The sequence below is a fragment of the Halichoerus grypus genome, chromosome 10 (assembly GCF_964656455.1).
Source record: "Halichoerus grypus chromosome 10, mHalGry1.hap1.1, whole genome shotgun sequence".
NCBI lineage: Eukaryota > Metazoa > Chordata > Mammalia > Carnivora > Phocidae > Halichoerus > Halichoerus grypus.
In genome coordinates this window covers 82,168,909-82,185,784 of record NC_135721.1, presented here as the reverse complement: position 1 = coordinate 82,185,784, position 16,876 = coordinate 82,168,909, and positions in this window count along the sequence as shown.

The following is a 16,876-nucleotide window of genomic DNA, read 5'->3' as shown; positions in this document are numbered from 1 at the left end:
CCTTGTATTTAAATTATTTTTATGTTTTTGGGAAAAAATGAAAAACTTAATTTATCAGTCTTCAAAAAGAGGAATGAGGATATATCTACTGCCTCTTCAGGCCACCATCCAGATCCAGAATATCTTAAAGTCCTGGAATTTCTTCCTTCTTTTTAGCAACCATATTTATCTAGAACCAAACATGATATATGCCTTCTGAGTTTTTTTCTAATCTATTTATTCATATCAAAACCTTATCAGAGTATGAACTGAAATAACTTCCATTAATGTAATAGAACAAAGTTACATAGCTAAGAACTGTTCCATAAAACCCAAGCTGAGTTGTGTCCACGTGTATGGATGTGGCCAACAGAGAAGTCTGCTCTAGGAATGCATGCTAAGGGGTAATAGTACTCAGTGGACTAGACAAATGACAACCTAATAAATAATAAATGAGGGTTTAAATGAAATACATAAAACCTTAAAACTAAGATTAAGTTTGTAGCATGAAAATGTTACTGAGACAAAGTGTGTAGATAGGATTAGGGAGTAATCCATATTTAAGTTGATTTTGTTGACAAGAGTAATGTGATGTTTCTTTCTCAGCTTAACACTTAAGGGTTAATTAAATATCATTGGGGGTGCCTGGGTGGCTCATTTGGTTAAGCATCTGACTCTTGATCTCAGCGCAGGTTTTGATCTCAGGATCATGAGTTTGGGCCCCACATTGGGCTCCATGCTGAGTGTGGAGCCTACTTAAAATAAATAAAAAAAAATAAATCATTGAATGAAAGTAGTCAAAAAGTACAAACTTCCAATTATAAGATAAATAAGCACCAGGAATGTAATATACAACATGATAACTGTCATTGACACTGCTGTATGGTATTTTTAAATGACAGGTACGAGAGTAAGTAGATCTAAGAGTTCTCATCACAAGGGAAAAAATACTTTTTCCCTTGTACCTATGTGAGAGACCTCCATCATACTGGAGGATAGGTTTCAACATATGAAACCTGAGGGAACCCAAGAGTTCGTTCTATAGCAACCTATGAGCTAAAGAAAGAGGAAGTAGAAGGAGAATAGAGGGGGAAAGCAGAGAGGAGGAAGCTTAGTTCTGATCCTTGTGGGTAAGTGAGTGTGGAGCCTGGGATCATGTGTAAATGAACAAAGGGAAGAGGGTGTGTGGCTGGACAAGAAGGAGAGTGAGGAGAGCTGGAGACAAGCTAGCCTTGAAGTCCAGATAGCTCTGGCAACACTGTCCCATGCCAAGAGTAGGCTTTGCTCACTGAGAGAGAGAAGGACAAGGCAATTTTTGGAAATATAATATAGGGACAAGCACCCTTTACTTATTTTAGCTTGCTCCTTTGTACCTCAGATGTCTTGAGAACTAAAGGCCGAACATACAAACAAGTAAATCAATAAAAGAAGTAAATTATGTCAAAAAAATCATGTCTTAGGCACTATATCAATTTATCCATCTATATAAATTGTAGCACATTAAGTAATAAAATGCAATATTAGATCTTTTAAATATTCAAAATTCCCAAGGCTGACCATAATCTATCTCCCTGATTATCTCCATGACCTTGAATTCAACTAATCTGTCATGGTAAGCTGGCTTCTGGGTTGGTGGGTCACTGAACTAATGCAGACGTGCTATTTTGATTTCAACAAGGTATATCATAAGGTTCAAAGAGGTCTGTGTGAGTTGAGCCCAGCCTGAAAGCGGCTGGTAAAAAGTGAGATTTTCTTCTAAAGATTTTGTACAACAAATACAAAGCCAACCTTGATAAAGAAATAGAGTCCCAAAGTGTAAAGAACTTTCTGAAAGATTTCAGTTCCTGTTCCATACTTTATATGCTTGCCTTCAAGTTAGAAGCTTTAGCAGAGTTTAAAGACTTCATCTCTTTAGATGTGGAGTTCTTTATTTAACGCTGAATTCCATCTCTTATACTCATAAGTAAATACATTAATAAAATTCTGTTACAACTTTTAAAGTTTATAAGAAGTGAGCTTGCAGATGGCTACTTAGTGAAGTTCAGCAAAGACAGAATAGATCTTATTGAGAAAATGAAGAGGAAAGCAATCACTCCCTCTTTTTTTCTCGTGTACCACATCCTAGATATGACTTTGGAACAGCTGAGGCAGATGCCCTTTGAGTTTTCAAATTTGACAAAGTTGGGATGGAAGTTATTTTCCCTCCTCTATTATTTCTGGTATGTCAGTTTCCCGGTAATTTTTGGGCAGGTACCATAGTCAGGTGGCCATTAAATCTCATTTCCTTTTTCTCTGACTATTCCTTTGACTCCAGTGACTAGTCCAGTGGTCTCCAAAGTGGGGAAGGTACAAGAAGATGTCTTGTGGGGGTGGTGCTGAGTGTTGTACCTTTACCTACAAAAATTGGCATGGGAACATGGTGACAAGTATGAGTTTTATCTTCTACGTGCCCAATTTTTAAACTTCATACTTCTTCCTTTTTAGGAATCGAATGATTTGCTGTCTTTGTATGTACACAATTTTGCTAGTATATGGGGATTGGAATGGGGCACATGGTTTAATCACAAGTACCTCAAGAATTGAGTTAAAATGTTTCTTCTGCATAGCTATTTAAAACATAAGACTTATGTCTATTTTGTAACGAAAGGATTATTAAAAGAATTTCTGGCATGAAGAAATAGATGACAGAAGAGTGCAGGGGAGAATTTGGGTTAGATCTTGGAAGTTCTCAACCAGTCATTGTGAGGCAGTTATTTAGTCCTGAATTGGCCTGAATACCCACTTCTCCTCCTCATCCTGCTCAAGAGAAGGGAAACTGAGCTGTGTCTGTGAGGAACCATCTGAACCACAAAGTGGAAAATCCCCACATGTTTGATCCTGCAGTTCCAATTCTAGAAATCCACTTTAAGGAAATAATTGAAAAATGAGGCAAGTAGTCACATATATACATGCTTACTGAAAAATATATTAAAAAACACAAAAGAGAAACAACTTAAACACCCCCAGCTAGGGTACTGGGCACATTCATACTGATATACCTGTTCAGTGGATACATGGGACTATCGTGCAGCCTTTAACACTGATGCTGTGTAAAAAAATATGAAAGCATAGAAAATGACTCTTGATATGGAGTTCAGTTAAGAACTAATGATCAAATACTTTACCCTGACACTGATATTTGAAGAGAAACTATAAAGAATTGGAAGAAAATCCACCAAAATCATCCACTGTCGTAATCTTTGGGTGGCAGGGCCATTGGTTATTTTTACATTCAATTTTTATATTGTATACGTTAAGATTTTATTTTTTATAATGAGCATACACTGCATTTACAATCAGTAAAAGAAAAACAAAATATTTAAAAACGAGAGAAAACGATGAGTCCGGCTGGCAGGAAGCCGCAGAGCTGGCGCCTCCTCTGGTAAGTTACGGTTGCTGATGCTCCTTTTCGTTTCCCCCTCCCCTGCTGAGAAGGGATGTGCTGTCCTCTTCTTCCCAGCTACCCAGCCCAGCCACACAGTCACTACTTACTCCTTTTAGAAAGGATAGATAGACCTCTGTGAAGAAGTGTGGCCTTTTCCAGATGCACACCTGCCTTTTACAACTTTGCAGAAAACCGTCTCAAAGCAACAGAAATAACCTCTAACGACGATGAAGTACCAGGATCTGTACTTACACGAGTGCCTGACGTGGCACTGCACTTAGGGGACCCAATTAAGAACATGTAAATGCGATCTTTCTGCCATCAAGTTCAGAGCTCCTGTAGCCCGCAGGGCTATGCAATGCAGCCCCCACGTGGGAAGGGGAGGGCACTGTGCATGTTCATCCACTTGCTATTATTACCTACATGTTCTTCTACTTAAAATCCACAGGTTCATAAATAATCTGCTTTGATGAAGCGGTGAAGGCAATCTTTATTCAGACTTTGGATATTTTCTACTTTATTTTTGTTTTCAACTTTTTTATGGAACTATGGTTCACATGCAATGTTTCATTAGTTTCAGGCGTACAACATAGGGATTGGACGATTGTGTACATTACTCAGTACTCGTCGTGATGAGCGTAGTCACCATCTGTCACTGTGCAGTGTTATTACAATATTATTGACTGTATTCCCTATGCTGTACTTCTCATTCACATGGCTTATTTATTTTATAACTGACGTTTATACCTTTTGTACCCCTTCTGTTCTCTGTTTTGGATATTAAAAATATATTTTGTCATATTCTTCCAAGCTGTTATGCAAATTGAGCCCCTGTCTTCAAAAGGGGGTTTCTGGAAGGATCTTAACACTGGCTGCAATACAGCTGACGTATGAAATTCCACTGCAATCGAACATGCAAGGTGGGGAGCCTAGTTCCATTGTCTTCCACCCCACTCCAGTGTCTCCTAAGCTCTGGAAGTAAGACAGAGTAATTCTCCTTGCTGACTGTCTACTCAGGGCCTCACAATTCTGTGGCTGTCAGGTATGAACAAATTAAAGGCTTTTTGTAATTTTCTATCAGACACAGGCAGCCTTGGGATATCCTTGGCCACCTCATTCCCCTTACGTTCAATTTCCCATCATCAGTCTTGCCTGTCTTTGCCTGCTTTCTCCACAAAAGGGCCTTCGTGGGGGCTTTCTCACGCAGTGGGGGCTTTCTCACGCAGTGGGGCAGTGCAGGGGCTGGGCGGGATCTGTGATGAATTTCTTACCAGAGGTAATACATGTTGAGGTGGTAGAGACACTGCATAATTGGTTTTTCCTTCAAGGGTATGTTTGGGCCTCCGCCTCCGTGAGCTCTCGCCCTGGCCTCTTATATGCTCATTCATTCTGTGCCGGTCTCAGAAATGCACACACACGCGCACGGGCAGTATGAGCACAATCACCTCCCTGGAAATAAAACATTTCAAAGGCTTTTCCCTCCCTTTCTTCAGTTTAAGTCCTTCATCATCTTCCCGCCTAGTAATGCCCACATCTTTTCACATTTTATCTGTAAATCACCCCTTCATCTGTGGATCATTCATCTTTTGGGATCAGGATTGCTTTAAGGATCAGATGGCAGATATCACAGACATGGCGCTTCTTTGAAAAGTGAGGAACAGTCTACAGGGGAACAGTGGGTTTGTACTGTTATCTCATAATTTCCACAGGTAGTGCATCTTGCCTGGTGTTAGAACACAGTGAGGGATTCTCATCCTGCTCTCCTTCCTCTCATGACTTGGGACTCCCGCCTAATCAGGAAATCTGGGAAGAGGGGAAGGCAGTCTAGCTCACATTAAGCATGGTGTATTACAGTCAATCCTTCTTGGAATCTTATGATGTAAATATGATTACCTTTTCTACTGATGAAGACACTATGGCTCAGGATAGGAAGGCCAAAGCCACCGGGCCAGAACATAGCAGGGTGTAAAAGGGCATGATAATTCTTCTGCAGTTTTTCTACTTATTCCAGACAATGCTTCTCTAAGAGCCCCGTAGTGTTACTTCTGTGGTCCCACCTTATAGAGATGTATGCATATGTGTATCAAGGTGTTTCTCTAGTGGAGAAACTTGCAACTTGACAGCTTCCTATTGTCCTTTCTCTTGACAATGACCTTATCCAAGTATTTTTATTCTTGGGCTGGCTGGAAAAATTTATTGCTGATGTAGGGGGAGAAAATGATTCTTCCTCTATCCTCTTAGGTTCAGTGGCTGGAGCCAAGGGATCAAACGGAGAAAAGACAAATTAACAAGAGGAAGAAAACAATTGTTTATTTATGCATGCAAAGCACATACACATGGGAGAATTCAGTGATGAATAACTCAAAGGAGTGGTTAGAATTTGGAACTTATATATATCTTAGCGAAGGGCAATAAATTTGTGGAAGGGTGACAAGACAAAGGAAAGGGGATTTGGGCTTCTTGGGGTGGTAAGTCGTTGGAAGGTAAAATATATGGGGAAACTAATGGAAGACAAGGGGTTTTTTTTAGTAAGGTTTTTTAAAATTACAAATCCAATTCAGTGGCAGTTTTTTGTCCCCAGGACTAACAGCAGTTCTCCTCCTGGTATGGGAAAGAGGGGAGGAACACCTTCTCAAAGGGAAATTTATGCCCTGCTTTTAGGCAGAAAGACAGAATAGAGAATTTTCCCTGGCACAGTTTCTTATGCCAAAGTGACGTATTTGAGGTGGCATGTTCTGATCCCCTTCACTGCTTCTCAAATTCTGAAAAAGGAGGATGAGCCTGAGTAATACTGAGGGTGATGAGGGCCCTTAAGCCACAGAAGTTTTGCAAGCTGCTGCCAACTTTGAGATAGCAGTGCAACAGAAAAAGGACAACAGGCTGACAACCTCTATTTTAATGGGGGTTTAATTTTAAAATTGCTATTATGAGAGTATTACTTGGAAACTGACTGAAGTAATGCTTTGTTAACAATGTGTTCAGATAGAAACACATAGGTTTTCCTGATCAAAGTAAATATTTTAACTTCGTATGTCCCCTTAAGGGATCTGGGAATTCTAAAGTATATGATGTGCTACATTTACATGTGATACAAATATTTTTTCAAATATTTTGGTCCATTTAAAGTGCTTTTAAAAATATATTTTCAACCCTGTACTTCATTATATACATTATCTATGACCCCGCTCCCCAAAAAAGAAGAAAGAAAAATTCAGCTTGGATTTTCCTTGCTTCTTTCCTTTCTCAAAGGCTTAATTTATAAATGCTTCGTGAAGAAGCAGTTGGTTTAAATATTAACATACAATGAACATATACTAAAAGAGTCAATTATGTCAAGATCAACTAACCAGAATTCTCCATTAATGAGACATTAAAATACACTCTGCTTTTTTGACAAAAATGTTATCTTGTAAGAAAAAATATTGAGAGCAAGGCATTAAGAAAAAAAAATTCAGAATATGATATAGACTAATGACCACAGCAGTCCCTGAATATTCATATCCTCCTATCTTTTCCAAATTCCCCGATGATGACCAGAATCATCTTGTCTTTTTCCTACATTGGGCTCTGAGCTCCTTAACCCAGGGATGTGTTAGCTCCTGATAGACCTGGACCACAGCACAGTGCCTGGCTCACAGTAGGTTTTAGGAATGAATTCATAGCAAAAATGATGACCCAGAGATCCTGATTCTCATTCACCTAAAAATGATAAGTCAGTTCTGTAAGTACCCTCTTGATTAAGGTAAGTGGGAACATCATCACTATCCTGGGGTGGGAGTTCTGGGGACAGTGAGGGAATCTGCATCTTCCCTGATTACACCAACAACTCTTAGCCATATTCTACCCTCATCACCAAGGGCTCCATCTCCCTCCAGGGGAATTCATGGCTCATGATGGCAATGGGTCTCAATGAGGAATGGGGTGCATTTGCGTAGGCACTTTGGGGGGGATTCTCTTGTAGTAAAAGAAGTCGTTAAATACTCAAGCTCTGGACAAGAAGTGCAAAGCTCTGCTCTGTTAACTACCAGCTTGTTTAGGTTTCAATTAACCTTTCTGTGCCTGTTTGTCAACGGGAAATGGCAGTAGTAACTGCGAATACAGTTGACCCTTGAGCAACAGAGCTTAACTGCGTAGGTCCACTCACTCACGGACTTTTTTTCCAAGAAATACAATACAGTACTGTTTTTGTTTTTTTTTTTTCTTATAAATTTCTCAATAACACTTTCTTTTCTCTGGCTTACTTTATTATAAGAATACAGTATATAATACATATACAAAATATGCGTTAATTGACTGTTTATGTGATCGGTAGGGCTTCCGGTCAACAGTAGGGTGTTAGTAGTTAAATTTCAGGGAGTCAAAAGTTACACATGAATTTTTGACTATGTGGGGATTGGTGCCTCTAACCTCTGAGTTATTCAAGGGTCACTTGTTCTCCACAGGGTTGGTGCAGAGATTAAAAGAGACAATGCCTTCCAAAGTGCCTGACACACACATACATGTTGATTTCCATGTCTACTTAAGGAATTATTTGAACACACTGGCCTATCAGCGTAACGATCATTGATTTTTCCCTCAGCTAATCCTCGGTGACTGGACGGACCCCCAGTGAGAAGTTCTTAGTCTGCAAGGGTGCAGCAGTGTCTCAGATGCTTTGATGAGCCTATTGTTACTGAACATCTGCTTACATTTTGGGTTTGTTCCTTTGGCTGGATTCTCAGACGCAGACTTACTAAGCTGAAAGTTAGCACCATTCCAAAAGCCGCTTTCCAAAAAGTTTGTCTGATTAATCCTCCAACCAGAGACCTCAGCTTTGTGAAACCTTACTGTACTCTCTATTTTCCCTTTATCTTAAGTTGAGAGTATTCTACATGGAAATGTGAAAAAATAATGTAAAATCTAGGCATAAAGTCTATTACAATCTCGGGGAGCCTGGGTGGCTCAGTCGGTTAAGCGGCTGCCTTCGGCTCAGGTCATGATCCCAGGGTCCTGGGATCGAGCCCTGCGGCAAGCTCCCCGCTCAGCGGGGAGTCTGCTTCTCCCTCTCCCTCTGCCTGCCTCTCTGCCTACTTGTGCTCTCTCTCTATCTCTCTGTCAAATAAATAAATAAAATCTTAAAAAAAAAAGTCTATTACAATCTCTTAGAGACTGTGCAGAGGTGATTGGCAGCACATATCAGGCGGAGCAGTGGACCCAGGTCAAGGTGAGAGTGGGAACCACTGCTGACCCTGCAGACCTACACAGTGGGAGAACCTAACAGATGGCCCCATCCATCTCCCTACCCAGAGCAAGAGCATCCTTTGATCCATAGCACTTCCTGATTCCAGGTATTTTCTTTTCCTTCCATCTTAACTTTATCCTTGGACCAATTACTTCAAAGAGAGCTGAGTGTTTCTGCCCCAGAGTCAGATGAAACTCCTTGTTTCTTGTGTTTAGATCAATAAAAAGGGCAAAAATAATTTAAAGAACTATTGACCTTCTTTGTTGTTTGCACAAATTATTTTCATCTTTCTGTATGTTTGCAGCTAAAGGGGTATTTAAAAAAAAAAAAAGAAAAAGGCAAGAGCTATATTTTTATCTCACTGGAGTATCCCCATTGCAATACTTCTTATATTTGCCTGCCGAGGAAATGTGCTACAGTTCTTCATGAGAGGAATGAAGATTTATATGTCTTATCTTTGTCCTGTGCACACCAATTCCAGCTCATGGCTTCAATAAGCTACAACAGTTAGAAGGTTTAGAAATGGTCAGCTGGAGGCAACAGATGATTTCTGAATTCAATCAAAAGATGAGCCAGTCAGAGGTGCTTAGAGTTTTCCAAAGCCTATACACGCTTCCCTACATTGTGCTGAGCTGATGGAATAATTTCTCTTAAACCCAGTAGGCCAGATTTTAGAGCTCCTGAAGACTTATGCCCTGGAGAGCCTGAAAACCCATTCATAATGCACTATGTGGCTAACTTATAAATGAACAACCCCTGCTTCTAAGATCTGTCAGTCAGGTGTAATGGCATGGTGCCTGGAGACCCAGGATGTAGTTAGCAGAAGGCTTTAGTTCATAATCATAAGATGCCATCAACTCACTTTGTTTTTGTGTCAATGGTTTGATAATGAGGTTTTTTGTTCCAAATGGTGCTCTCGTGGAGAAACAGGCAATCAATCATTTTGTTCGCTCTCTCATCTGATACTTATTGGTACCTTGAATATGAAGTTTCTGCGAATAGCCCCGTGTCCAGACACAGAGACTAGTTGCCTGGGCTTTCTTGCTCCCTGAGTGTTGGCAGATCTGTTGGTGCCTGACGGATAAAGGGGACGGTGTGGAGAGAGAGGGGAGTACTGAGTCCACTGTGCGAATCAGGGGGATTGGGTCGCAAAGAGAGGGAGTCCCACTCTGATAGTGAAGGTGAGTGAGTGGTGTGAGTTCCTCATATTTCAATGAGGTTTTTGATGACTTATTCATGCCTTCACTAAGCCAGGTAGTTCTGAACTCAATACGCTATTGTTCATCATGCATAACATATTGAACCTGTAAAGATTTATCAAGTCCAGTTTACTTCAATGAATATTTATTGAGTATCTGATATATGCAAATGTTCTTTAGGCTTCCAGACATGAATTCAGTGATGATAAGAAAGCAGAACACATTCTCAGGTCACCTCCTGCCCAGGCAGAGGGATAGCTTTGTGTGCACACCTCAAGTAGGAGGTGGTAAATCCTCATGAAACGGCATGAGGAGTTGCAGAGAAAAGAGCTCAGGTAGGACCAGAAAAATTCTATGAAGGAGATGGAATTTCAAATACAGTCATCCACACACCACACTGCATGGTGATCCACACACCACACTGCCCAGGGACCTACACACCATCCTGCACAGTGACCTACACACCACACTGCACAGTGACCTACACACCACACTACACGCTGATCCACACACCACACTGCACAGTGATCTACGCACCACCCTGCACAGTCACCTACACGCCACACTGCAGGGTTATCTACACACCACACCACACGTTGATCCACACACCACACTGCACAGTGACTTACACACTAAATGGTGATCTACATGCCACACTGCACAGTGACCTACACTGTTGTAGAAAATGTGAGAAAATGCCCTGTCTTGATGGGGGGTGGATGTGTTTCTTGGAATTCAGTCACTTGGAAAGTTAGAAAGATATAATTTTCTAATGTTTACATATAAAAAAAATTACTTCCCTTCGCTTCTATGTTTCCTTCTTCCTTTTTCTTACAAATGATGCAGATGACTCTTAGTCCTGTATTTAAATTGGCTGGAAAAAAAATGAAATTACGTTTCAGCTGAGACTGTTTTCCCAAGAAAGGGAGGAAAATGGGGAATGCAGTACATATTTTAATGGAGACTCATTTCTGAAAGTGGCTTGAACTATCCATATTAAGCTTTCAGATAAAGTTTAGGTTGGCATTTAAAGTTTGCGGTTCGTGTGGAAAACTTTAAATTGAGTGGGCCAGAATTTTGCTTTCCCTCTTCAACAACTTTTTATAGCTGGAATGCACTGTTTATTCAGACCTGTGCTCTGCTGCCATGTTTGCTCTTTCTAAAATCATATCTAATTACATTTTCATCCTTTTTATATCCTACACTTTAAAACTATAAGATATGGTTTGATTTTATGGGGCTTTAAATGTTAAACAGATACAGGATGACTATAAAATATGAAGACTGTTGTTTTGGAGCAGTTTATAAAAATTATGGCCATTGTTTATCCTTAAATCACAAAAGCCTCATCCTAATCAGAAAGTATTTTTAGAGATGGTATGTATGCCCCCTGCTCAGTACTGGACACCGGGAGTTTGGAACTGCCCTGAAGGATATTATCTTCCATTTCGAGATACAGGGAAGAAAACGAAGTAGCTCCAGACTTCCTATCACGTGAGTGACAGGAGCAGAGTAGGGGAGGTGAGCGGGCAGACAGGCCACCAGTCTGGTGGGGGATGGGGGTGTTGCATGTGTCAGGGCAGGAAAATGGGAAATTCCCAAACCTTCCTCTCGATTTTGCTGTGGACCCTAAAGTACTCTTAAAAAAAGTCTTTAAAAAAAAGGATTTCACAAAAAGTTTCCATGTTTCTCAACCACTCCTTCCCCTTCCAGGAAATCTTCAAGTCACCAATTCCTTCTTTCCTTCCAGAGGATATTATGTGCACATGCAAGCATTGTCCCCCCTTCCTTTCCAACATGAATATAGAATGCTCTACTCATTGCTTGGCAATTAGCTTTTTTATAAATATTTTTACGTCATAAATCTTGAAGATAATTCCAATATCAGTTTAAATAACTTCCTCAATCTTTTTTATTTTGGGGGGTGGTGGGTAAGTTTGCACATTATTTCATAGCACAGATAACCCAAACTGAAAATATATTTAACCATTCTCCCTTTGAAGAGAATTTATGCTGTTTAAAATCTTTGATAGTACAAACCATGCTGCAAAGACTATTAGTTGAACCATGTGCAACTAAACCCAGAAGACTATTTTGTCGTGGTTGAGTTGTTTATCCCAAACAGGTCAGAGAGTGTCATGACCCTCAGCACACTCTCTCCATTGCCTGTTTTAAAAACAAATTTCAATTCCTAAGCAGAACTTAGTGCTCAGCTGCCTCCCCTGTCCCCCTCTCCGAGGTATCTCTCCCCAGTTCTACATTCTGGCTTCTGCAGTCTGACGATCACTGCTTCATAGACTTTCCCACCTCTGAGCCTTTGCTGTCATTGCCACTCAGCCACCTGGAATGCCTTCCATCAGCAGTCCCCCCTTTCTCCAGGCTGAAAAGGTATCCTTAGTCTTTAAGATAGCATTTAGCTTATCTATGGAGATTTCCCTGAACCCCACAAGCAGAATTAAAACCCTTTTCCTCTGTGTTGTACCTCTGTTTCCATGAACGTCATTTTCCTTGTGTGTTGTGGCAAGCCCTTCGTGGGTCTCTTCTTCAAGGGCGGCCCTGGGTTTACTATTTCTATTCCTCCCTGTGCTGCCACTGTGACTGGTGTACGGTAGTCACACAGAAAATATCTGTGTTGAAAGAAGTAGAATGGATATGATTTCCTTGCTTCTTCCTCCACCTGTCATACTCGACCTGCATTAGGTTAAGGTTCTTGTGCTCACAACAAATTAGTAACTATGGAAAGCAAGCACTCAAAAGCTCTGGCTGGAGAGAACCTTGCCTTCGTGCCAGAGTCACCTTATGTCTATTGATGACTTAGTGACCTTTATTGGTCATCATCTGCCACTTCTTTTCAGTTCCTTAATCTGTTGTATGTCTGAGCTACCTTTGTTTCCTGCTGCTTAATTTTAATCTTGCTTGCCTAGAAATCGCACCGCTGTTTACACTGACCACTGATTCCCAGGTACCTCTTGCCGTCTTCCTTACCTGCCTAGAATTTGAACCCTTTCTGCATCTTAGTTCTTCTAGATTTATTCTTTCTCAATACCACGTGCCTCTTCTAGTTCCAAAATCTATAGCTTTCCAAAGTCATCTTCCATTTACCATGATAAATAGTTTTCGGGTGTCTGATCTTCATTTGAGTCTTCAAAATGATAATTTCTCTTTCTATTTGTATTCCTCGTGAATGAGCAGAGATTGGTGTGGTTAACCGACAGAATGCTTGGATGGTTCTCAGCCCCACTGTCTAGATCTGTAGCTGGATAGCAGAGATACATGTCCACTTTCTAAGCCAATCTCTAATGTGAGATCTGCAGTTTTCAAGCATGAGCTAGTTGGGATTAGAGGATCTCCCCTGAAGTTCCTGGGTTCTCTCACACTTTGTACAGAAAGAGTTCTCCAAAATCTACAGTTCTCAATATGTATTGCTACCAGGATTCATCTTTGTTTCCACTTCCACTGCTATGCTGTGTGTGTTGAAGTTAGACCTCTCCTAGATCAGGGTCCTACCACTGGTTTCCCATAGTTCTGACCTAGTTTTTTTCCTGGATTGTGTTCTTAGAATAGACAAAGTAGGCTAGCATGGGGAGCAGCGAGGGGGACACAGTGGTTCATGTGCAAGGAAGGCAAGGAAATCATTCTGACACCATCATCCACTCATAGACCTCAGCATCTTTAATAGAAAGAAAGAAAAAAAAAAACAGGCTTAATGGAATGGGAACAGAATGTTAGATGGAGAATAGATTAAAAAGAAAGTTATAAAGAAGGGAGTTCTGAAGGATTGAGTGTAAACTGAAAATCAGTGCAATCATGAAGTGTCTTATATTGGTTACACTAATGAGCACAAATGATGCCATGGAAAATTAAATCACTAATATGGTAAACATGGCCAAAAAATCTTTCAGTGTACAGATACAAAAAGAGAGCTAATGGCACATCCACTTTGGATGGCACATTGACAGTTCCTTATAAAGCTAAACATAGTCTTGTCATAGAATCCAGCATTTATACTGCTGGGTATTTACCAAATGAGTTGAAATTTTATGTCTACACAAAAGCTTGCATTCAAATGTTAATAGAAGTTTGATCAATAATCACCAAAAATGAATACAATCATGATGTCCTTTGATAGATGAATGGATAAACACACTGTGGTACTTCCAGACAACGGATTATTATTCAATAATAAAAAGAAATGAGCTATCAAGCCATGAAAAGATATGAACTTAAATGCATGCTCAGTGAAAGAAGGCAGTCTGAAGCTGCTTCATACTGTGTAAATCTAAGTGTATAACATTCTGGAAAAAAAAGCAAAACTATAGAAGCAATGAGAAGATCAAGGGTGGCCAGGGGTTTGAGGGGAGGAGGTAAGGGTTGAACAGATGAAGCACAGAGCATTTTTAAGGCAGAGAACAATTCTGTGTGATACTGTGATTGTGAATACATAACATTACACATTTTTCAAAACCTGTAGAACTTTACAGAACAAAGAGTGAAGCTTAATACATGCAGAGTAAAAAATAAAAAGCATCCCCAGGAAGGAATGTAGACTGTGAAAAAAAAAATCTCACTGCATTTTAAAAATGCATGAAACAACCTCACTGAAGGAGAGGCTGATACTTGCTGTCTCTCTTGGATCACTTGCTCTAGGAAAAGCCAGTTGCTATATCATGAAGACACTTCAAGCAGCCCTATAGAGAAATCTACATGGTAAGGAACTGGGAACTTCTGACAATAGCCATTTTGAAGCCATATATGAAAGACCCACAGCAAGTATCAATCCGCAATGGGGAAAAACAGAGAAGTTTTCCTCTAAGGTCTGGAAAACAACAGGGATGTCCACTCTCAGCACTGTTCAACATAGTACTGGAAGTCCTAGCTTCAGCAATCAGACAACAAAAAGAAATAAAAGGCATCCAAATTGGCAAAGAAGAAGTAAACTTTCACTCTTCACAGACAATGTGATTCTCTATGTAGACAGCCCAAAATATGCCACCAAAAAAATTGCTAGAACTGATCCAGGAATTCAGCAAAGTCACAGGATATAAAATCAATGCACAGAAGTCTGTTGCATTTCTATACACTAACAATGAAGTGGAAGAATGACACTGTATGTTAACTAAATTGAATTTAAATAAAATTTTTTAAAAATAAATTTTACACGAAAAGAAAAAAATAGTCATTTTGAAAGTAGATCTTCCAGCATTCAGATAATTGCAACTTTGGCCAACCTGGTGGGACAGAAACAACCAGTGAAGCTCCTTTCAAATTCCTGACTCAAAGAAACTGTGAGACAATAAATGTGCTAAGCTGCTAAAAAAGACACAGAAAAAAGGAGAGGACTAAAGGAGAGGGAGAGAGAAACAGAAGGGGGGAGGGAGCAGGGGATGGAGAGAGAGAGAGAGAGAGAGAGAGAGAAAGAGAGATGAAGATATTGAGGAAGAAGTTGATAGACATGGAGGAAAGAGCATGGAACTCCAATCTAGAATGAATAAAGAATAGTCAATATATAAAAGTAGAAACTTTCATGAGTTTTAAAAGTATTCAAATACATTGATTCAAAGAGTTGACTATATTTTGAACCAAAAAAAGGGGAGAATTCCAAGTTTAATCCAAAACAGAAAGGAAAAAAATAAAAGAGAGAGAGAGAGAGAGAGAGAAAGTCATTCAGGTATCCCAGCAGCCAGAAAACAATAAAATAAAACAAAAGGAAACACGTTATTTCTAAGAAATCTGCATGACTTCAGACATTTACTCTGCTATACTAAATTACAGCAGAAAAGAAAAGAAATAGTAGGAGGAGTGATGTCCGCAAAATGGCCAAATATCCTCCCTTGAACAATAATTTGGCATCCATCCACAGACAAAGGAGCCTCTGTGGGATCTGGGGGGCCAAGTAGGATTTGGAAACCTTGGTGCAATCCAAGACTGAAGAGGGCCATTTTGAGAAGGCAGGCTCAAAGCCACGTCACAGAATCACTGACTATATGTGGTCTGGTTACAGAAAAGGGAACTCCACACCCCTGCGAACTTTGCGACAGCCCACTTTGGCTATGGGTCTATGAATCCTTTCTTCTCTGCTCCTTGGAATGTATTTTTAGGAAATATTCTCAAATTTATGTTTCATTGGCATTATTGCACAGCATTAGGGAAAGCCTTAAAATTATAATGAGTAATGCCCTGATAATGACAATGAGTATTGTCATTGTAATGATGAGCTATAAGATTGATGAAGAGGATGGCTTGTTAATGAAATGGAAAGCAGATTAAGTAAAATGTCAAATTAATTAGAAGAATGCAAGATTATGTAGAAAGAGTCAGATCTCAGCTGTATTTATTTTTAGGTGCTTTCAAAATCAACCTGATAGTAATATGTCAAAATTATAAGGGTGACCATTTTAGGATAGTGGGATATAAGGTGATATATAAGCTAAAGAATAGGCTAAATTACTGTAACAAAGAAGCTAAAAATAGAGTTGTTCAATAGAACACAAGAGTACTTATCAGTCATGTAATAGTTTGGAGACAGGCAGGTGGTTCGGAGCTGGTAGGAGGCTGTGCAGTTAGAGCTCCTTCAGGAGCCCCTGCTTCTGAACCACATCCTTCACTGTGGTCCCTGCCCACTAGCTCCAAGCTGGTTGGGCGGTACCAGTCTGTGTTCTAGTCTACAAGAAGGGTGGGGGGGAGGATGGGCTAAATAGCTTTCTTATAAAAATGTGATCTAGAGTTGGTATATAGTACTTCTAGTTTGATACCCTCATGGAGCTGAAAGAGGTCCTAGCAAAGACAGTCAGCAGCTGGGCTTCAGTCTAACTTCCTCAAATGCAGGGGGAATTCTATAGCTGGAAGTAGCAAAGGAAAGGAAGTGGCCAAGGTCATTTCATCATTAACTGGAGGACTTCTTTTCTTAATATTTGTCTATAATTTTTAATTAAAAATAGGCATGTATTCCACTTATGATTTTTATAGACACACACACACCTACACACGAACACATAAACAAGGAAGAAAAGAAACTCTCAATGACTTCATTCTATAATACCTCTTAAAATAAAG